The 24580-nt window shown below is 44.2% G+C and overlaps 1 long non-coding RNA gene across 1 annotated transcript in view; it reads left to right on the top strand.

The window, feature by feature from the left end:
• LOC310706131 overlaps nucleotides 1-24580 on the top strand; it is a 206782-nt gene that overhangs the window by 121107 nt on the left and 61095 nt on the right. Inside the window, exon 2 of the long non-coding RNA XR_014525710.1 lies at nucleotides 705-992. This is a non-coding gene — a long non-coding RNA (uncharacterized lncRNA). The remainder of the gene's footprint in view (nucleotides 1-704; nucleotides 993-24580) is intronic.

Genomic DNA, 24580 nt, shown 5'->3' with positions numbered 1-24580 from the left:
GAAGTGCCCACAAATTCACATGATCTCCCCCAAGTGCTAGATTGTGCACGGGAGTCCTTTATTTATCTGAGATTTGTTTTATTCTATTTTTACCCTCATGCAGCCAATCAGTTCTCTGGTGACTCAACATCTGAGGAGGCTCAGAAGCAGAAGTTATTCCAGCAATTCTATGGAATAAATGAGGTTCTTTAATGCATTTGCTGATCAGACCATGGAATAATTTATTCTGTCTGGATTTGCTACCTGGATTTGCAAATTCTGAAAAGGTCCACCACATGCAAGAGAGCAAAATATCTGCAGTCCTGATATAAAGATGCTTGTTCTTTGATAGCCAAACAGTCAATGGTTGCATTACCAAAGTTTTGCAGCATAGATGTGCAGCTCCACATCTTTTCAGACAAATGCAAAAGCTGCTAGGTTTTCAAAATATCACATTCTGAATTTTGCACATTTGTTGTTTGCATTTCAAAAGGCATTTGTTTGCCTAGAATGGCCACTGTGAAAATAGGATGTTGTACTAAGTTAGTTTATGGCTTGACCCAGAATATCTCTTTTTGTGTTCTTATGGCTATCTATGGTATATATCTTGTTTAATACATACAACAGTTCTCCAGATTGTAGCCCATATGTTTTGTAGTACGAGGTAACAATCCAGTTTATCAGGATTCTTAATTTACATTATTCTTTACTCTTTTTTCTCAAAGGGATAGAAATGACTCACACCCTATTAGAAATTCACTATAAACCAAACTGGGACATTGAAACTCTGCATATATTGAAGTGACAATATGGATTACAGCCTTGCTTTCCTTGGAATGGGAATCTGCGTACAACAATATTCAGCATATATTGTCATGAAGCAAACAAAATCAGTGGTGGTTTTTCTCTCAGAATTTAAGAAATGAGACTCGGTGAAAAAGACTAGAATCATGATGAATACAGGTGTAACCTGAAGATAACAAGATATATCATGCACATGTGTTTACCACTAGGTAAGATATTTTTATTCTTATTTATCCAAATATATCACTATGCAGGTATAAAATGTGTAAGAATGAATTTCTGTGAAAAGATGTCAATTGGAAGGATAATTTCTTCAGCCAACAAGGCAATGCAAGCTTCCTTCATAGAAATGGTTTATAGCCTGCCAAATTGTTTTCACTCATTTTAATATTGTTATTAATATTTTTGTAACCTGCCTTTGCCCATATGGCAAAGAGATGGTAAGAAATCCAATAAAACAACAACAACAACAACAATAACAAAGAGGCCATACTTGAATCTGCGTATTCACTTAGAAATAAATCTACCAAATTTAATGACATTTGCTTCCTATGGGTGTGAACCCCCACATTTTGGGAGGAATTCAATGCCATACTAAGTATCTGACTGCTGTACTATTGTGCTAGTGTGCATGCGCAGGAGAAGGCCAGGAATCTAGGGCTGCTATATATCTGGACATTGCTGGAATTTCAAGGGTGGAATTAACATCCCCGGAGAATTTCTGAAGGTGCTATTTTGGGGTCTTTGGGGTCTTCCTTTAAAAAAGCTCAGCAACTTTCGGGGTGTCCTGATTTTTACTTTTTGAAATTTGGCAACCCTGGACGCCTTTACCGCAGTATGGCTCCCCTTTATCACATACACATTCCAACAAGACAATGACAAAAATCCACCAACAGCATACAGATCAATATGGCTAACCTGACCCAAAACACCCACCCACCCCACTCACACATGAAAAAAAGATCACCACAGCCAATCACAAACAAACAACCACAGCCTAGGCCAACCCCAAAACCTCTCTCACCACCAAAGGAACACAAGTGAATAGCAGAGAACCTGCACAAGCGACGCTGACACAAAACCCCACATATATTAAGTATAATAGAAACATCCCCACCCCCACTCACCTTTCCCCCCTCCACCTCTTTCCCCCTCTTCTTCCTAATGTCTCAACAAATGAAACTGACCTGTAAAGAATGCTACTTGAAGAGAGAGAGAGAGAGAGAGAGAGAGAGAGAGAGAGAGAGAGAGAGATTGCGCATACTTTTGTAAACCAAGAAAATCTTTAATAAAAATACATTTTTTTAAAAAAAGAAATATGGCAACCCTACAGGAAGCCAACATGGTTATCACGGCTGGTTGCAAAACAGATTGCTGTGGTCCCGATATTCTTGTTGCACAAGTGGTTTCACAACAAGTTTATGCTAGTGCAATTGTTGCATTACATTTCATATTGCACAACCATTATTCTCACCCTCACACTAGCAAAACAGCTCTTGCCCCGGAGGTCAGATACCATTGAATCTGGGGTTTTTCTTGCATCTAGCCGCAGGTGGAATGGTAACTCTTGTTAGGTAAAAAAGGTAAAGGACCTCTGAACGGTTAAGTCCAGTCAAAGGTGACTATGGGGTTGCGGTGCTCATCTTGCTTTCAGGCCAAGGGAGCTGGTGTTCGACCACAGACAGGTTTCTGGGTCATGTGGCCAGCATGACCAAACCACTTCTGGTGCAACAGAACACAGTGACAAAAACCAGAGCGCATGGAAATGCTATTTACCTTCACGTTGCAGCTGTACCTATTTATCTACTTGCACAGGTGTGCTTTCGAGCTGCTGGGTTGGCAGGAGCTGCGACAGAGCAATGGGAGCTCACTCCGTTGTGGGGATTCTGGTGGCATTGTGGTCTAAACCACTGAGCCTCTCGGGCTTACAAATCAGAAGGTAACTCTTGGACACATATATGCCCACAGACAGAATTCAGAACGTTTTGATACATAATTCTAGTTTCATGATTAGGTATGTTAAGATCCTAAACACATCATCATGATTACATTTACTACATAGGCATTGAAAAGGAGCATTTTAATGCCCACCGATGCAGACCTAGTCCCCCACATTTCCAAAATGCCACTAAATGCAAGGAAGTGCCCAGCTACGAAGTCCTGGTGATGATCCTATTAAGCAGGGTGTGGGAGGCCTAAACTCTCTAGTTAACACCACCATGTAGATGTAGAATTATTATCAGACCTCACCTGGAGTACTGTGTCCAGTTCTGGGCACCACAGTTCAAGAAGGACACTGACAAACTGGAACGTGTCCAGAGGACGGCAACCAAAATGGTCAAAGGCCTGGAAACGATGCCTTATGAGGAACGGCTAAGGGAGCTGGGCATGTTTAGCCTGGAGAAGAGGAGGTTAAGGGGTGATATGATAGCCATGTTCAAATATATAAAAGGATGTCACACAGAGGAGGGAGAAAGGTTGTTTTCTGCTGCTCCAGAGAAGCGGACACGGAGCAATGGATCCAAACTACAAGAAAGAAGATTCCACCTAAACATTAGGAAGAACTTCCTGACAGTGAGAGCTGTTCGACAGTGGAATTTGCTGCCAAGGAGTGTGGTGGAGTCTCCTACTTTGGAGGTCTTTAAGCAGAGGATTGACAACTATATGTCAGGAGTGCTCTGATGGTGTTTCCTGCTTGGCAGGGGGTTGGACTTGATGGCCCTTGTGGTCTCTTCCAACTCTATGATTCTATGATTCTATGATTATAGCCAAGAGTGCATTACGATTTGTAAAAAAATAAAATTGCATATGCATTTTATTTTTTGGCAGTTGGACATACAGTAAGAAACTATCTTTCTTTTAAACAATATTAGAATATAGTCAGATTATATCATATTTGCACCTTCCAGTACTATCTACATAATCCTTCCATCTCTGTGCCATGCAATAACTATGCATGTCACTGCACAGCTTCAACCCGCATAGCTATGCCAATATGCACATACCAGGTTAGTTCCCACACCAATGGGCCTCAATAATTTTGAACAAGAGCATTTTGAGCAAGAGCATCAGTGGTTGCATCCTGTTTTCCATAGTGATGGCAATTAGGACTGGGCGATTAGACAATGGGACACTATTGGCTTAAAGTGGAGTAATTGAGTGTATCTTGTTTGTTAATCAGGCTGGCCAATTTAACTAACGCTGAGCAGCATGTCCATTATATCTACTGACAATGACAATGGAATGGGTTCCACTTTCATCAAAATCAGTTTTGCTTGTCCAATTTATTAAGATGGTCCTGGCTCAATGTTTATAGGCTTTGTGGTTTATCATAATTTATTTGGCTGTCAACCAATTAAACCAATTTTTCATTCAATTAGCGGTGCTCCAGTAATAGATGAATTAATCAATATATCAAACACTGCTTGTACTATCCCTTATCCTGGACAGCTACTTAAAGAGATTTGGTTGTACTGGTGAAGGTAGACTAATTAAACTTAACATTGTTTGCAGATGTCGGCATCATAATGCAAATATGATAGCTCTGATTCAGCAGGAGAAATTCTTGTGCAGAAGCTGGCATCAATACATATTGCTAAGGTGGTCATAGAAGCATCTAGAGACACATCTGTATCACAACAGTTATATGGACCCCATTCAATCTGCTTGATATTGGGCGTTATTGGTGTTTGTGACCACAGTTAGACTCCAACCACTGAATGTCTGAAAACTATAATTCACAACTAGACATCCTGGATCTGAGAGCAATTTTTAAAATCTTATAGAGGGGGATAATTCCATGGATACTTTGAAACATCCCATCATTGAACTTAAGGATCTCCAGTTTACAAATTCATTGTGACATTTGATTGTATTTGGACATTGCCTTGAACTCAGCCACTGGATTGTTGGCAAACTCTTGTTCTGAGCCACTATGGCCTACACAACAGGCATCCAAATGCTAAAAATCAGACTTTCAGTTACAGATGCTGGGAGCTATCCAGCAGAACTGTACCCAGAGTACAGCAACATAACCTCGGCATCCTACCCTGCTGCTTCAAATCAGCCCTCATGGTGGTGTTGTTTAGTCATTTAGTCGTGTCCGACTCTTTGTGACCCCATGGACCAGAGCACAGCAGGCACTCCTGTCTTCCACTGCCTCCCACAAACTCATGCTGGTAGCTTCGAGAACCTTCTTGTCCTCTGTCGTCCTCTTCTCCTTGTGCCCTCCATCTTTCCGAGCATCAGGGTCTTTTCCAGGGAGTCTTCTCTTCTCATGAGGTGGCCAAAGTATTGGAGCCTCAGCTTCAGGACCTGTCCTTCCAGTGAGCACTCAGGGCTGATTTCCTTAAGAATGGAGAGGTTTGATCTTTTTGCAGTCCATGGGACTCTCAAGAGTCTCCTCCAGCACCATAATTCAAAAGCATCAATTCTTCGGCGATCAGCCTTTTTTATGGTCCAGCTCTCACTTCCATACATCACTACTGGGAAAACCATAGCTTTAACTATATGGACCTTTGTCGTCAAGGTGACATGATAGCCCTCATGGTAGCCCCACATAAAACACTCTGCAATAGTCCAACCTCAAGTTTGCCAGTGCCTAGTAAGTAGAATGGGTCTACTTACCATTCATCATAGCTTAGTGCCCTGGAGACACAAGTTATTGTGCCATGGGACACAAGTTATCAATGGTAATATGCCAAGGGCAGTGGACAGGACTGGAGTCAAACATAGGCAGGGCTAGAGCCCAAAATGTGGGTGAGTTCACCTTCCCCATTTTCTCTCTCTTTCTGCCGCCTCTTCATTTCTCTCTTTCTCCTACCTGCTTTATTGCATTCCCCCCTCTGACTTCCATTTCACCTGAAAGTAGAGTTGCAGGTTGCTCATCTCTGGCTTTCTAGCAGAACCTTGGAGAGCCACTGCCAGTCTGTGTATACAAGCCCATAGGCTGAATAAAGCCCAGCAGAGACCCTGATTTGACCCCCGAGAATATTTCCCTCAACCCGACCCGACAGCCCTCATATGTGACGTCAGGTGTGGGGCAGGTAAAGATGTGCCTGCAGAGGAACGGTTGGGACTTCAAAGTACGCTTCTGATTATTTCTTGGCAAATGGGGCTCTCTCAGAGCTGACAGCAAGTCCCACTGGGATTGGGAATGGGACTCCCTATTGCAGCCAAGAGGTCTTGTTGATTGGTCCTGACAGCATGCCTTCCAAAGGGTTCATAATGATGTCAGGTGATTGACAGGTGGGCAACCCCACCCACCCAAGCAGCCCATGGGGAGTGGAGGAGGCTGGGATCCAGTTTGCCGGTCAGAAACAAACAAACAAAATTCCCTGCAATTGCAATATCAGACAATTCCCTACACTCTAATTGTGCTTAGTAATGCAACCTAAATATATTTGTTTCTGTGCTGAACTCAGCAACATGCCAGACCGGAGTCACTGTCGATCCTTGTCTATATTTGTGTTTTTAAAAATCAAAGCTTTCTATTAATGCCTATGATCATTAATGCTAAAAACAAAAAGAGGCATTTTTAAAAGCGAGGTAATGGTTTATTGTATTGTTTGATGCTTCCTCTTTCTGTCAGTGCTGGGAAGTTGAAGGCAACCGTTACAGGGTGACTTTTCTTTGGAGGAGAGAAAACAGTGCAGCCTCGAGGCTGGTATTGTAAAACAAAAAAACAAAGCTACTTACAAGTTGTCAGGGACTGGCTGGGCACTGAGAAGTGGTGGCCGGATCCTGATGAGTTGGCACCAGGAGAAAGGGGGTTGGAGACTTGGAAGAAGGGATCTGTGGTCTGGGGGAACCTGTAACAGCCAGGAGACAAGAGTCAGAGGCAGGAGAAGCTGCAAGACTGGAGAGTGAATAACAGGTAAGTGTAAAGGTAAAGGTAAAGGACCCTGGATGGTCCAGTCAAAAGTGACTAGGTGGTTGCGGCGCTCATCTCGCTTTCAGGCCAAGGGAGCCTGCGATTGTCCACAGACAACTTTCCGGGTCATGTGGCCAGCATGACTAAACCACTTCTGGCGCAACAAGACACCATGACGGAAACCAGAGCGCACGGAAACACCATTTACCTTCCCGCCACAGCGGTACCTATTTATCTACTTGCACTGGTGTGCTTTCAAACTGCTAGGTTGGCAGGAGCTGGGACAGAGCAACGGGAGCTCACCCTGTCGTGGGGATCCGAACCACCGACCTTCCGATCAGCAAGCCCAAGAGTCTCAGTGGTTTAGACCACAGTACCACCCGCATCCCACTAACAAGTACAGGAGGGGAGAGGGAGAGGTCAGGCTGGTGTAGAATCAAGGGCTTCTACACCTCCTTCTCCTCCACCTCTCCTGCTCCACTATCTCCCAGCACCAGAAAAGGATTGAAGACAGAGTAGCTTTTTTTAGGCAATCAACCTAATTTTTCTGAAATTCGCTCCAGGAAAGCCATTTCCGAGCCTCGGGGAGGAGAGGGGGTTGCGGGCTGACCCCTCCCACATTCGCAGGGGATGGACTTTGGCCCCCGCGAGAGCTAGGGAATCCCTGGGCGTGCCTTCGCCCCTGCCCACCAATCTGCGGGCCGGGGAGGCGTGGCCTAGTGTATTTAAGGCCAGGCACGCCCCGGGACCGCCCTCTTCACTCCTCAGCAGCTGAGAGGTTTTCCCATCCCACCCACCCTCAGGTTAGGTAGACTTGACCTTGCTATGGACTTCGGTTGGTCGCCGCAAGGGACCTGGTAGGAATTTTTCCAAGTTGGCGAATTTCCAGCCTTTTGGTTTTTTCGCCTACCTCGTAGCAAACGTCACAACTTTCGGTATTGGCGGTTAGGCATTGGCAGGGGTCATTAGTTATGCAAATGGACGGGGGGGAAGGAAACGCCATCACCTTCCCCCAAGGAAAGAAGGGTAGTCCGGTAAAGGACTCCGGGGGGGCGTTGTCTTGTCCAAGACCTAGTAAGGTAAGGGCCTCCGGCACGCCCACGAGCGGTGACACCCGTGGGGTCCTAGTTGGTGTACTTCAACAGGACCCCCACGGTTTGTGTTTAACCCTTCCCGGTCACCATGCCGGGTAGTTGATAGGAGCCAATGCCTAAGGCCAATACCTTCAATTCTGTAATCAATAAAGTTGTGGCCATTTACGCCCATTAACCTTAAATAACGTGTCCTGTGTCTTATTTCATATGGGGGAGGGAACTTGCCACGCAAATTCTGGATGTATGACAACCCTAAGAGGGAGGAGCAGAAGCAGGCATAGTCTTCACCTGCTTGCACACAGGTCAGGTGGAGGAGATACATAAGCCAAGGTTGAGGATGGGGCCTCTCTGTTGCTGCAACTGCTTCATCAGGTACACACCTGGGAGTGTCTGAGAGATGGACATGCCATTCTCTAACTTGTATATGTACTTATAGCAATGAAGAGTAGATTCCTTGCTCTGGAGATACCTCGCCTGAGAGTGCCATGACACAAATTATGGGAGTGGATGAAAAGACATAGGTAGAATGACAACATCCTTCAAAACCATCTCAGAACGTTGGACTAGATGGACTGCTGGCCTGATCCTCAAAGCAGCACCTGAGTGCAACTACAGTGGTACCTCGGGTTACATACGCTTCAGGTTACATGTGCTTCAGGTTACAGACTCCGCAAACCCAGAAATAGTGCTTCAGGTTAAGAACTTTGCTTCAGGATGAGAACAGAAATCGTGCTCCAGCGGCACGGCAGCAGCAGGAGGCCCCATTAGCTAAAGTGGTGCTTCAGGTTAAGAACAGTTTCAGGTTAAGAACTGACCTCTGGGACGAATTAAGTACTTAACCCAAGGTACCACTGTACATTCTCCCCAGTTCTGATTCCCATAAATTGATATTCAGGGACATACAGCCTCCGACGATGTAGATAGAACATGCCTAGATCTGTAGAGCCACAGGTTGTGCTAGGCAGTTTTTATACACTGAGGTGAGTGATCCAGCCCCACCAGCCCCACTCCTGACTGAGGATAGTTGATCAACTGTCTCCCAGTGAAGGAAATAATCAGGACAATTTCTCTCTGAAAATGAAGGAATGGATGCTTAAGTCTAACAAAGACAGCTGTATTCACATTCTACCCACCACCCACCCCTCGCTAACTGCTTTCCCCTTCATTTGGCATTGTGTAAGACCTGGCTTGTGAACAATTTTGTTACCATTTGCATCAACAATAAAATGGTTTATTATTACACAAATCTGCCCAAGGGCTCCTGTAGCCAGCATATACATAATAGCCTGATTTTTTTTAAAAAAATATATATAAATCAATAATATATCTGCAAGTTCCTTTTACCCAAGGGATCGAATACCATTGCAGGTTTAAGTGGCTCTCGGGTACTGCGGTTACAGGAGCTTCAGGAGAGGACATGAAAATAATGCATAAAGGACGCCAAGATAAAAACCCTCTTAAACATCCATTTGCAAGAAGATGATGAAACAAATCCAAAAAGCCCATTTCAGCCTTCCTGATCAATCCTTTGCAGCACATTTTATAGCCACCAATAAAACGATTTTAATAATCCCGTGGACAAAAAAAATAAATGCAGAGGTTATATTTTTTCGGTTACATCTGTGATGCTCAAACTGCACAATGCAATTAAATATGCAAAAAATCATACTGGTATTTGGGGACTCGTGTTGCTCTTCAATTGTACATATGTCCCATTGACATTACTGGGAATAATGTGTGAAGATAAGAGAGTGAGGTCTGTGCGTAGAAAGTACATTCCATGGTTCACCCCCTGAAAGAAAAAGACAAATATTTTGTTCTCAAGGTATGGCTGCAATTTGCCCACCTCTCCTTGAAGCACTGGTTTGAAGACCCTGGAATAGAGTGGATTCTGATAGCATTTCCTCCCATTGCTTCTATTTCTGGTGCTTAGGCCATGAGTGGCACTGCTTATTTATTTATTTAAGGCATTTACATGCTGCCTTGCAGGGCTAGCCCTCCTGAGGCGACTTACAAATATAATTAAAACAATATAAAACCAGAGAGAGAGAGAGAGAGAGAGAGAGAGAGAGAGTTGCAAAGCTAAAAATGGCAGCAGTTTAAAAGCCCAGCGTATCATTTTTGGAAAAACACAGACTGAAACAAATGTGTTTAAAAGATCTACCTGAAAGCTTACAAAGATGGACCATGGTAGAGGTTAGTACACAGTGGCGTAGCAAGGTCACGTGGTACCCGGTGCAGAAAATTTCTTGTCAACCTCCTCCCTCATTGAAATCTTTTTGTTGAGCTTTATGGAGGATTCCAGGGTTTGGGTTCAGTGTTCCCTCCACCCTCTGCTTGTTTGTTTACTTGCCTGCCTCCTTTGCATCTCTCCCTGCATCAGTGGCGTAGCGTGAGTTGTCAGCACCCGGGGCAAGGCAAGTAATTTGTGCCCCCTAACCCGTGGATTTGTGCCCCCTAACCCCCAGATGTTGCGCCTGGTGCGGCCGGCCCCCCCCCCTGCACCCCCCCACACTACGCCACTGCCCTGCATGCATGCCTACATGCCTCCTCCACCACCCCGGGAGCGAATGAAGGCAGAAGGTGGGAATGCAGCAGCTCCCGTCCTTCCCCAAATGGATTGGGGTAGGCGGGAGTCGTGACCGGGCTACACACCAAATGTCACCCCTCTCGGAGATGACACCTGGGGCGGTCCACCCCACCGCCCCCACCTTTCTCTGCCCCTGTTAGTACAGTCATACTTCTGGTTACAGATGCTTCAGGTTGTGCATTTTCGGGTTGTGCACCGTGCCAAACCTGGAGGTACCGGAACGGGTTACTTCCGGGTTTCAGTGCTCGCACATGCACAGAAGCGCTAAATCACACTTTGCACATGCACAGAAGCGCTGAATCACGAACCACATGTGTGCAGATGCGGCACTGTGGGTTGCGAACGCTGTGGGTTGCAAACGTGCCTCCCGCGCGGATCACATTCGCAACCCGAGCGTCCACTGTACATTAGGGAAAATGGGGCACCTCGACCTTAGTCGGCCTTCAGCCACTTCCCACCTGCCTGCCTTCTTACAGTGGTACCTTGGGTTACATATGCTTCAGGTTACAGACTCTGCTAGCCCAGAAATAATACCTCGGGTTAAGAACTTTGCTTCAGGATGAGAACATAAATCGTGCGGTGGCAGCGGGAGGCCCCATTAGCTAAAGTGGTGCTTCAGGTTAAGAACAGTTTCAGGTTAAGAACGGTCCTCCGGAACAAATTAAGTATTTAACCTGAGGTACCACTGTACTTCCAGTTCATCCAGGAGGTGGCACTGGTTGTCAGCTTCCTCCTACTACTTCTCAGTGGTGCTCTTGTAGAACTCAATAGGGAAGACAACACTAGGATGAGTTGGCCATGCCTGTCTTTGGCTCTGGCTCCCCCTTCTGTTGGCCTCCTTGCTTTCAAGGAGAGCCAGTGTGGTGTAGTGGTTAAGAGCAGTAGTCTCGTAATCTGGGGAACCGGGTTTGCGTCTCCGCTCCTCCACCTGCAGCTTCTGGGTGACCTTGGGCCAGTCACACTTCTTTGAAGTCTCTCAGCCCCACTCACCTCACAGAGTGTTTGTTGTGGGGGAGGAAGGGAAAGAAGAATGTTAGCCGCTTTGAGACTTAAAGGGAGTGAAAGGCGGGATATCAAATCCAAACTCCTCCTCTTCTTCTTCTTCTTCTTCTTCTTCTTCTTCTTCTTCTTCTTCTTCTTCTTCTTCTTCTTCTTCTTTTTTCACCCCTACCAGACCCAATAACAACGTATTTCATTTCAGAGCTTTTCAGGGGCTCATACTCAACTCTGATAATCTTGACTGTACTCACCACAATAAAACATGGTCCGAAGGAGGAAACTATTTTGTTTTGCAGACCTGTGCAGTCATTTCTTGAAGATGTTACCAGAGCAGAGTAGGTTTATTTGCACCTCCAGAAAGATGTTGTGGGTTTCATTTATTTAATGTGAGTCACCCAGAGGACTTTGCATTCCAGAGCGTCAGACACATGCTAAAAACAAATGCACAAACAAACAAGCAAATAATATGTTTGATGAGCTTCCTGCTAATTTCAATTGCTCATATTGTATTAATTGGCTCTTTGACAAAAATATGGGCAAATAACAATCTAGCCATTCTGAAATGTAGTGACATTTAGAGTTGTGCCACTTCAAAAGTTTGGTGAAAGTGGTACGTTTGTGACACGGTCAGGGCTTTTTCCCATCTAGAACTCCCTAGAACTCAGTTTTGACACCTCTCAGGCAGGCGCCATTGCCATGATAAGAAACAAGCAGTGGTGTAGCGTGGGGGGTGCAGGGGGGACTGGCCGCACCGGGCGCAACATCTGGGGGTTAGGGTTAGGGGGCGCAAATCCACGGGTTAGGGGGCGCAAATCCATGGGTTAGGGGGTGCAAATTACTTGCCTTGCCCCGGGTGCTGACAACCCACGCTACACCACTGGAGACAAGGGAGGTGTTCATGGTGAGTTCCAGCACCTCTTTTGCTAGAAAAATAGTACAGGACACAGTACTTCATATTTTGTTTCCTCCTTTCGTCATGAGACCCGAGTTAATCAACAACTTGCTGGATTGCCAAAAGAACTGCTAGATGAACGAATGAATATTTAATTAAATGAGCCAATAATGAGGCGAATGTGCACTGAAAGCTGCTAAACATTTCTGCCTGCAAACACTGAATAGTTTGAATGAATGTTTTGACTTCTGAGAGCACTTGTACTTTGAACTGGTAAATAGACAGATTTAAACTTTGCTGAAATAGTCTTCTGAATACAGTGGTACCTCGGGTTACGTACGCTTCAGGAAACATACGCTTCAGATTACAGACTCCGCTAACCCAGAAATAGTACCTCGGGTTAAGTACTTTGCTTCAGGATGAGAACAGAAATTGTGCTCTGGTGGCGGGGCAGCAGCAGGAGGCCCCATTAGCTAAAGTGGTGCTTCAGGTTAAGAACAGTTTCAGGTTAAGAACGGACCTCGGAACGAATTAAGTACTTAACCCGAGGTACCACTGTACTACAAAAAAAATCCACCACAAGTGATAGGGCTGAAGGATTTTGTGACAACTGAATCTGTGTTCTTGAAGAAATCTTCATGAGGATCTTTACAACCCACAAACGTGAGAATCCCAGCCTAACAGTCTTCTTGCTGCTGCCGCCACTGTTGCTATTGCTTTTGACAAATAGGAATCTGACATATTCCCATCCAGGATTTGCTAGATTCCACTCTGATTTCATTCCTGAGTCGCTTGTTTCTCCCCTTACCCTGTTATTGTTTTGCCACGTCTCATCTTCGCTTTGCTGAAAGACCACTAGGTTCTACCTAGCTCTTCTCATGATCTGTCAGATTCCACCAGACTCTACCCTTCACCAACCCCCTTGACCCGTGTCTTCTGGACCTATTCAGGAGATCAGTGTTTCAAATATCAGAAGTCGGCAACCGCAGCTGAAGCTGATTTTGTCTGTGGTGTCTACCTTTCCTGGAATATTCATTTGTCATCTTTGGAGTGCTCTCCAGATGCAGTTAAGCTACTGGTGCTGAGTTGCAGTCAAATGTCAAAACACATGGACCCTCTAAATAAGTTCAGTCAAGAACAAAACATCCTAAATGAAGGGGCTCAATGAGAGGTGACATTTGTGAACACTAAAATGAAGTGATACCTGATGGATTGCTATGAATCATTGCATATACGTAACATATTTGACTTGTCTGACGTGCAGATGTGAGTTAGCCCTCTGCATGTTGCTAGACCACAGCTTCCATCATTCCTGATCATTGGCCCATATTGTCTGGTGCTGATGGGAGTTGGAGGCCAGCAATAACTGAAGGTCACTGTGTTGGCTACCCTGGCCTAAGGAGGCCTGGATTCAGCCACTGTATCTCTGCCTAATCTACTTCCCAGTGGAGACTTCATAACAAAACAGGTTAACTGCATGGACACCATTTTGGTTCCCTTGGAAGAAGAGCTGCAAAGGCAATAAACCCATACAGTGGTACCTTGGGTTACAGATGCTTCAGGTTACAGACACTTCAGGTTACAGACTCCGCTAACCCAGAAATAGTACCTCGGGTTAAGAACTTTGCTTCAGGATGAAAACAGAAATTGTGTGTCGGTGGCGCGGAGGCAGCGGGAGGCCCCATTAGATAAAGTGGTACCTCAGGTTAAGAACGGACTTCCAGAACGAATTAAGTTCTTAACCTGAGATACCACTGTAGATAAATTTTGTAATCTAAGGCTTCTTTTCTCATCCCAGTGTCTTGGGTTGAATTTTTTTCACACAACCTAGACCACCCAACAGGCAAAAATGAAATTACAACCCTATGTATACAATCCTTGACTTTGGCTTCATCTGCGCTACACATTTAAAGCAGTATCATACCACTTTAAACACCCAAAGAATCCTGGGAATCCTGTAGTTTGAAAAGGGTCTGAGAGTTGTTAAGAGACCCCTGTTCCTAACATCTTCCATTTCAATCACCATAAAACCTTGGAAGGTTAGAGAAATCCAGGATTAGTTGCCTGCAACTCTGGGCGGTTGGGAACAAACCTTTCTCTCTCTCTCTTTCCCCCCAGCTAGACAAAGGTGGGTGGGTGTGCACTGCAGGCTCAAAAACAAGGCACAGTTTATTAACTCTGGTTGATTTTTTAAGAAGAGTGACTAGTGGGGTGCCACAGGGTTCTGTCTTGGGCCCGGTCTTATTCAACATCTTTATCAACGACTTGGATGATGGACTCAAGGGCATCCTGATCAAATTTGCAGATGACACCAAACTGGGAGGGGTGGCTAACACCCCAGAGGACAGGATCACACTTCAAAACGACCTTGACAGATTAGAGAACTGGGCAAAAGCAAACAAGATGAATTTTAACAGGGAGAAATGTAAAGTATTGCACTTGGGCAAAAAAAATGAGAGGCACAAATACAAGATGGGTGACACCTGGCTTGAGAGCAGTACATGTGAAAAGGATCTAGGAGTCTTGGTTGACCACAAACTTGACATGAGCCAATAGTGTGACGCGGCAGCTAAAAAAGCCAATGCAATTCTGGGCTGCATCAATAGGAGCATAGCATCTAGATCAAGGGAAGTAATAGTGCCACTGTATTCTGCTCTGGTCAGACCTCACCTGGAGTACTGTGTCCAGTTCTGGGCACCACAATTCAAGAAGGACACTGACAAACTGGAACGTGTCCAGAGGAGGGCAACCAAAATGGTCAAAGGCCTGGAAACAATGCCTTATGAGGAACGGCTAAGGGAGCTGGGCATGTTTAGCCCGGAGAAGAGGAGGTTAAGGGGTGATATGATAGCCATGTTCAAATATATAAAAGGATGTCACATAGAGGAGGGAGAAAGGTTGTTTTCTGTTGCTCCAGACAAGCGTACACGGAGCAATGGATCCAAACTACAAGAAAGAAGATTCCACCTAAACATTAGGAAGAACTTCCTGACAGTAAGAGCTGTTCGACAGTGGAATTTGCTGCCAAGGAGTGTGGTGGAGTCTCCTACTTTGGAGGTCTTTAAGCAGAGGCTTGACAACCATATGTCAGGAGTGCTCTGATGGTGTTTCCTGCTTGGCAGGGGGTTGGACTCGATGGCCCTTGTGGTCTCTTCCAACTCTATGATTCTATGATTCTAAGAGTTTCATACATGTCTAGAAATCATTTTTTGTGTGTTTTTTTTTGCAATGAATAAGTATGCTGTTCTCCGCCCCGCCCCCTGACTCCTTCCCCTCTCTCAATTGACAAACATCCATAAGGCTCTTTACAAGATCTGAAAGAAACTTAATCATCCTTTAGCTGGGAACTGGTGGGGATCTGAGGCCAGAGCGAGCAATGATCAAATTCACATTTCAGCTACTCTTAAATAGGATTGGAGGGAAATGACGCTGTTTGAAATGGGTTGTTCCTAGCCACTGCTGCAGGAACGACAAGAGAAAATTTGATTCATATTGTTAGCTACTGGGATTTGTTTCATCATCATCATCCACTGTCTTCTTTTATTTTTTTTATTTTTACTATGGACTTTTGATGCTAACTCTGGATATAGAAACCTCCTGTTTCTAGCCCCCCTCCCCTTTTTCTTGACCGTTAATACCGATAATTATATCTGTATTTCTTAAGAATATTATGAGTTGCCATTTCTGCATAGTAGCAGATTGAATTTATTCACCTTACGGATATATTATTATCACAGATAATAACTGCAGCATGATAATTATCATTAATTATTCATTTGGATTAAGAGGCAAATCGGCTCCCATTCAAGGGTCTTCCAGAGAGCTGCTCATTGTTCCAAGAGGGCTGTGTGGCACTGTGACTAATTCGTGTGTGTGTGTGTGTGTGTGTGATTGTGGGTAGGTGTATTGATGCTGGTCTGACTGGTCCCATACATATTTATTGGAAAATATTAGAAAAGGAGTAAGCACCTCCTTTCAGGACCTAAGCACTAAAAGAGACATATGGCTTCTGGTGGTGCCCTTTGAGTAAGGACGCGCCACTCTCTATTAAAGGGTCTGCATTCGCAGAACAGCGTTGCGGTAAATCTGAACGTCTCTCTCTCCCCCCCCCATTCCTGAGGCATGCACGCACACTCTTTAAGCCTGTGTGTGCTAATATATTTACATAATAGCTCTTAGCGCAAATAATAATTAGGTGGGGAGCCACACAATATGTTGTTCGCGGAAGGTAGGCCTTTGCAAATTTGGGAGTTCGTTGTTTGGTTGTGCCTCTCTCTATGTATTTTACGGCTGCTCCCAATCCATGTGCAAAAACCTTTGTAAGGAGAGGGGTGAAAATCAAAATAAAGGGGAGGGGGATAAAAAAATAAAAGCATGGGAGAGGAGGGACGAATGATAAATAATATAAATGCTAATTTCCATATAAAGATTTCACTCTCTTCTGATTAACCAGTCATACAATCACTCTCCCTCTCTTTCTACCCACCCCCCTTCTCAGTAATCATCCTAGCATAATATTGAATGAAATGTCTTGAAGGTGAGAAAATAAAAAAATGAGCACCTCAGGATAGATCCAGTATTTGGACATTCATATCTGATTATTGTAGTGTTGGAGCACTAATTGCTGTCCTGATTGCCAGAGATGATCTGTTTATGTTCTTCATATTATGGGCAGCTCTCAGGCACCTTGGACATTAATTCTAGTGAGGTAAGGGGGGGGGGACAACCCAGATTTTATAAGGCTCAGGTTTCATTGCGCCATTATTTAGGCTTGTGAAGGAACAAGTGGTTTCAGTCCATAACAGAGAACATAGTTGCTTAAAACAGAATTGAGTCCGAAAGTGCAGAATCTGGTTGGTTTTTGTATTCCTGACATTCACTTGCAGGTTGAGGAAGTAGACACCTGAGGTGGAACAATGGACTGTTATCATTCACATTTCAGTTGGGTTTTTGATAATAAATCTTTTCATTTTTATTCACACAAGATATTCCAATCCCATTCCTGTTGGCAGTGATTTGGCATCCTAATTATTATTTCTAAATAAAAAAATTCCTTCCAGTAGCACCTTAAAGACCAACTAAGTTAGTTCTTGGTATGAGCTTTTGTGTGCATGCACACTTCTTCAGATACACAATTTTTTTTCAAATACAGAAATTTTTTTATTTTTTATTTTTTTATTTTGACTATGGCAGACCAACACAGCTACCTATCTATTATTTCTAAGTTCATTCTATTTCCACTTCTTCAAGGAGAATCATCAGAGACTTGGTAGCTTTTTTCTCTGAATTCACTCCCAATTGAACACAGAATCCTTTCTCTCTCAGCTCTATCTCGGTCAGCTCAGGATATCTCTTAATCTCTCCGTCCATTGCTTCATTCCACTTCTCCAACATCATAACTCCAACATCTGACTGTTTCATTATTCTAGGCACCTGTGTGAATGTCGTCTCCATTTCAGCATCTACTGCCTCCAACTTTACCTTTTCACTCTCCTGTTTTGGCAATCCTTTATCAACATTGTTCTCCAAAGGTTCTGTGTCTTCTTTAATTTCATTCTCTATTTCATCCTTCTCTGGTCCATTTTCATTTACCATTTTATCAATCTCAGCTCTGATCTCTTTTAGTTGCTCATCCAATAATTGCTCTAAGATGCCAGCAGTCAATGGGGTGTCCAACAATGTTTTTGCCATGCTAAATATTCTTGATCTTATTAACAATTCAATCTCCACCTTACGGTCTTCACATGGCTTCTCCACGGAGCTTCAGTCTCCCATCTTCACCTTAAGGTATTCACAGCATTCCTTATCAAACCACATTTCCCCCCACAGTGATGTGGAGAAAGTAGTTTCAATTTGAAGACAACATTTCAAAGAAGGAGAAGGAACGTGTGTGTTTTTTTCCAATTTTTTTTTTGAAGATTTCTAACAGTCAGAACACTCACCAGCCATTTAAAAACTTTCTTGGTTGCAAACAATTAAAACAAGTTTTTTTGTTTTGCTTTCAATCTTTTAATGATCATCACTTCTTAAGCCAGAAGTTAGCTCTCACTCCAGATGTAAATTTCAACTAGCAGACAGATCACCTCAGTCGTGATTTATAATAGTCTCAAAAATAAGAGAGGGAGGCTTTGCAGATCTTATGCCCTAAGGGCTGTCCTTGAGGGCTATTATGTGGCATTTAGGCAATATGAAGGTTCCTCCACTCTTGGTCACTTGCCTCCTCTAGGCTCCCCAAAGCTTCTCGGTCTCCTGGCTAAGGGAAATGGCTTTTTCAGAATATCAGAGGTTGATTCCTTGTTCCCAGAACAAATATTGCCATTCCTGATGTCAGATTTGTCCAACGTAGAATGTAGATGGATATTGCTGGCAGATGGTGATATATATCACATTGGTAGATGAGCAGTTGAATGAACCCCTAAAGTTGTGGATGACATTATTAGGTTCCACAAGAGTACTACTAGAGTAGATATGGGGACAGAGTTGGCATCTGAGTCTGCCAGAGGGGCTGCTCCACTGTTAAGTATGTAATTATCACTGTCTGGACCTTTCTGCATTTTATTCCAATCTGACCTCACTGTTCATAATTTATATACTTACACAAAACCATGCATCTCTGTTTATCTAGGTTACTCAAGATAAAATGCTGTTCATCTAAGGAAGTGGCTTTTAATACACAAAAGCTTATACTATCACAAATCTGTTCATCTTGAAAGTGCCAGGTTGGTTTTTGTTTTCCTGCAAGAGACTAACATGGTTACCCCTCAGGAATTAGAAACCTTTCACAGTTTGAAGATTCAAACGAGCTTCTGTGCATCTGAATTGAGGGCATTCAACTCACTGAGGTGAGGTGGCTTAGAAATGCGAATGTTCAGCTGAGCTCTAGTATCTGCTAATCAGACCCATTAAGAGAGGCTTCTTGGAGGATTTTTAATTTATTTATGGAAAGGTATTTTTGCATGAAAACCCAGTTAAGCTTGACAGCTTGTTTACAATAGGGCCCCGAAGACACATTACACAATACACAACAATATAAATATACATTTGAGATGCACACTTGAGCTCATAACATTTGTTAAACATCTGAAGAGCACAGCGATCAGGTATTCAGCAAGGGCTAATTCCCCACTTATACAGGATGTCGACTGGGGGACTGCTGTGACTGGAATGGCATGTTACCAGGTGCATCTTTTGTGACTGCCAGCTATCAGTCACAATAGCTATAGACAGAAGCCAAAGATTTGCCTGTTGTTGGCTTTTAGATCAGTGTATTAAAATGTACGTACCATTCCTGCCTCTTCTCAACCGTCACTTTCACCCCCTGCTCCCATATCACCTTGGCTCACAGGCCCCCTGCCCCCTACCTCTCTTAAATCTCTTTACCCCTTCTATGGAGCGTCATTGGATTTCACTTGCAAAAAAAGGAATATGGTTCCCTGCCTCCAAGGAGCTTACAATATTCAGTCATTTTTTTGTTGGAGCTATTTAGAAATATGAGTGTCTGCAGTTAAAAGGTTTCTGTGTAAGTTTCCCCTTCCCCAAATTTCTGAGAACACCTCCCCTAAATTTTGTTAATCTGCCAGTGCTGGTGATTCCAACCTTCCTCCATGGAAGGCCAGAGTTGTATGCAGAGTTCAACACACACACACACACACAGAGAGAGAGAGAGAGAGAGAGAGAGAGAGAGAGAGAGAGAGGGAGAGGGAGAGGGAGAGAGAGAGAGACCTTAGTTTAACATCATGACAAACCGGTAAGTTTGAAAGACAGCAACTGACCCAAGATCACTCAATGAGTTTCATAGCTGACTAGGAATTTGGGAAAATATCAAGCGTGCCTTTTGACAGTGTAAAATTCACGTTTGGATAATATGCATTGCTGTCTTCAGCTGTCCTACTAGAGTTCTATATGGAAATCTCTCCAGGTCCATAACTCACAGAACTCAAAAGCTATGTTGTATATCTGCAATAAAAAGTATGGTATAAGTACATAAAATGAACATAAAAATTAATAAATCTGGAACCATGTACATTTTGCAGTTCAGAGGGTGTAGTAAACCTCCAGGATTTAGTACCTGGTGCAGAATTCAGCTTTCTGAGAACCTCAGCAGACAGTAAGTTTAAAGTAAAACTTTTCAAGTTTCTGTGGCTAGAAACCTGAAAGTATATTGGCAATGCCTGAAGCATGACTGAATAAGACTTCCAGTGATCAGAAGCAGAGCAGGGCTTCATTGCCCTGCATGTCACCTTAGCTCTCCTGATGAAAAACTATTTTTGAAAAATAGCAATAATAATAATAATATGTCTGACTAAATGTATTTGTGTGGGGGGAGGGGAGAGAGAAAAGGAGAGAGAGAGAAATCCTTCAATAAATATTTCTAGGGCAGTTAAAAGAAGAAATTATGCAAAATGATCCATTCTGACAAGCTAAAACTTTTCCAAGACACAAGCATATCTTTAAACGGGTAAAGAAGAGAAGCCAGTTACAGTGTACCAGTCTGCTCATTTTTCATAACACAAGCCAGTCATAGAATAAGGAACAAAAACGTGGCATTGGCATGCTTTTAAGCACATCCCAGAACACATAGCCCAACATTTCATTTCCAGATCTCTATAAAACATGCAAAATTTGACATTGTGCCCAGTTTTATGCTCATCACTACTGTTACTGAGGGCATGAGAAATGGATTTACACTTGGACACATGAACAGTTTTTGTGGAAGCTCAGTCGGCAGGTTTCTCAAGCCAGAGAGAGGATATTTCACGAATAGCCAAGACTCTATTGGCTTCGATGGGAAATGCTCTGGCGCTTCCATTTCAGCGTGTTCTAATGTATTTACTGCCTTGGTGCCTGAGCTATATTCTTAGAGCTGTGTTGGGAGCAATAGCCTTTTGCCGAGTTAGAAATGTTCATTATAAAATTCATTGAATAATTAAGCAAATGGTGACCTCTTTGTGGATATTTTGCGAGTCGGAAAAGGACGTTAAATTCTGCGGGTTGAATTATTTATTGTGAATTATTGAGACAGCTTTAATAGTTCTTAATTTCAAGTGCTTTTGGTTAAGGAAACAGCTGCATAAATCAGTCAACACTGTTAATCCGTTTTGGAGCAAATTGAACATTCCTGATTCATACACTTGTCACTTCCAAACATTCCTTGTTCCTCTTGCTTTGACAAGCTGATCTCAGGGCAAGGTACTCAATCAGCTGAACCAACTAGTACGGCTCTTCTATGCTCTGCCACATGAGGCTGCAAGTAGCAAATCTACGTGTTGGTGAGTGTTCTTATAGAATGCCCACCCCACTTATGGGGAGAAGAGAATTTGCCACACCCCTCCTCCCCTGGAAGAATAGGAGAGGTGGTATCTCTCTGAGGAAGGACATTAGGGTATAGGGTTATAAAGGTATAGGGTTATAAAGACCAGGACGAGCCTCTTGAGAAACAGTTTCTAAGGTAAAAGGGAAAGGGTAAAGGGACCCCTGACCATTAGGTCCAGTCACGAACGACTCTAGGGTTGCGGCGCTCATCTTGCTTTACTGGCTGAGGGAGCCCGGCATTTGTCCGAAGACAGTTTTTCTGGGTCATGTGGCCAGCATGACTAAGCCGCTTCTGGCGAACCAGAGCAGCACACGGAAATGCCGTTTACCTTCCCGCCGGAGTGGTACCTATTTATCTACTTGCACTTTGACATGCTTTTGAACTGCTAGGTTGACAGGAGCAGGGACCGAGCAACGGGAGTTCACCCCGCCATGGGGATTCAAACCACCGACCTTCTGATCGGCAAGTCCTAGGCTCTGTGGTTTAACCCACAAATGCAATTCTGGTTCTAAACGCAGCATAAGGAGTCTCTATAGTATATTGTATTTTAAAATGGGGTTTCAGAGTTTTTAGGGGTTTTTGAATGTTTTATGTAGTTTTTCAATTTCATTGTTCTGTATGGGACAATGACAATAAAGATATCGTATATTGTATATTATGAGCCTGCTCTTCCCCACCTTTTCCCCTCTTCTTTATTTGGCACCTTCCTTCCCTCCCTCCCTTTTGCAGTGTGGGCCTACAGGCTAGTCGTCTGTTTCCAGGGGCTGAGTAGGATTTTTATTTTTTTTAAAAGACTCCAATTGGCTCCTGGTCTCCTCTTCTTTGCCAACTCCACTTGGGTGATGTTTGTTGGCATGGTGGTCCTTCAGTTTGGCTAGTTGGCATGTAACACCGGTCCTGAAAGTCCTACATTGGCTCCTAGTACATTTCCGAGCACAATACAAAGTGTTGGTGCTGACCTTTAAAGCTCTAAATGGCCTCGGTCCAGTATTCCTGAAGGAGCATCTCCACCCCCATTGTTCTGCCTGAGGTCCAGCTCTGAGGGCCTCCTGGCGGTTCCCTCACTGTGAGAAGCCAAGTTACAGGGAACCAGGCAGAGGGCCTTCTCGGTAGTGGCGCCTGCCCTGTGGAACATGTGCTGTCATGCAAGGCAGCTGATTCATGGGAGAGCGCAGCACCAGTGCAAGCACCAGCCCTAGCTACAAGCGGCAGCTTGTCCTCCTCCCCAAGCTCGGTGGTGGTGGCTCTGGAAGAGGAAAATGGGACATTCTGGGATCAAACAAGAAGTCAGGATGGCTTCTGTAATTCCAGGATGCCCTGGGAAAATTGGGACACTTGAAGGATGTGCAGATGGGACTTCTCCCTTTGTGCAGCAGCTCCTTCCATGGACAGTTGCTTAGCCAGCACTGTCAACATACAATTGTGCATTACAGAGTTTCACAAGCAAAATTTAGATCAATCTCTTTCACGCAGCAACTTAAAATATTTCTAGCTTGACCAGGGTGCTTATGTTTGATAGAGAAGGACTTTTCTTCTTCTTCTTCTTCTTCTTCTTCTTCTTCTTCTTCTTCTTCTTCTTCTTCTTCTTCTTCTTCTTCTCCTTCTCCTTCTTCTTCTTCTTCTTCTCTTCCTCCTCCTCCTCCTCCTCCTCCTCCTCCTTCTTCTTCTGCTTCCTCCTCCTCCTCCTCCTCCTCTTCCTCTTCAGAGCAATGTATTTTAAGCAGAAGCTGTTGGAGAATACAGTCCCATATTGCCTAGGAATGTACCATTTTGGGGTTTGTTTGTTTCCCTTTTTCATGTAAAACAGAGAGCAAATACATTAATGGAATATGCTTTGCTGCTTTTCTCTTGTGTTATATATAGCTTTAATACACCCAGAAATAAAAGTGCTAAACTGTGGCTCTATATCTCATTGTGCCCCTAAACTATCCTGTGCTAAGCATGACAGAGGCTCCATGCCTTGAACTGTGGGAGTTTTCACCCTGCTCAATCACGGAACATTTCCATTCTAAGCGGAAACTCCTAACCTCAGCAGTCCCTTTGCTGCATGATTAATTTGTTTTATGGGTGGCAAAGTGCATTACAGAAGTGTCTGATGGCCCCGGGGTACAGCTTTCTGGCCTTTATATGCCTTGCCAACATCGGCCTTATTTTCTCTTCCTCTCTTCTTTCTCTTTTGCTTCCGTTATGTACTCAGATATCAAGCACTGTATTACTGGCAGCTTTGCGGGTGTTTTGTGTGCGCGCGCTCTCTCTCTCTCTCTCTCTCTCTCTCTCTCTCTCTCTCTTTTCCAGAAAGCTATTTTTATGCTTTTGAACATCCTTAGGAAATGTAGAGCAGCAGTGGGGAACCTCAGTCTCCAGGGTTGAATGTGGACCTCCGCTCCTTCCCGTCTGGCCCTCAGGACTTTCCCCCAGCCACTCTCTTCATTGGCCCTTCTTTGCACACACCTAGGTGGCTTTTGCCTGGCTGAAACGGGACCTTGAACTCTGATAATGCCTCCTGCTTCCCCAGAGGGGCGTGCGCCAATAAAGTGAGATGAGTGTTGCAACCCCAGAGTCGGTCCCAACTGGACCTAATGGTCAGGGGTCCCTTTACCTTTATATGCCACTCTAACAATTCTGCCTTTCACCACCAAAGTATCCTGGGAACTGTAGTTGGTTAAGGGTGCTGAGATTGGGAGCTCTGTGACAAACTAACTACAGTTCCCAGGATTCCGTAGGGGGAGCTGTGACTGAAATCTCCCTCTCCATCAGCTCTGCAAACAGCCCTGCTCCTCCTCCTTGCTCGCTTGAGAGGCAAGGCTGCTCTTTGGACCAGCAGAGCTGAGGTGCAGGGAGGTAGACTCCCTGCATGACATCTCTGCCAGCTACCCTGTCTCTCCTGCTTGCTCATGAAGAAGAAGGAGACTTTTTCATGCCTTTTAAGCCCCCTTTGCTGCATTCTGCCTGCTTGTGAGCTGAGCTACCAAGCATGATGCTGCCTTGAGTCTTCCCTTCACTCTCCCAGACAGAGGCTGTTGCTTCAAAGTTAATG

This window comes from Podarcis liolepis, assembly GCF_965112155.1.
Source record: "Podarcis liolepis genome assembly, chromosome: 4".
NCBI lineage: Eukaryota > Metazoa > Chordata > Lepidosauria > Squamata > Lacertidae > Podarcis > Podarcis liolepis.
Note: the sequence above shows the minus strand (reverse complement) of the source record. Positions and strands in the feature narration are given on the sequence as shown.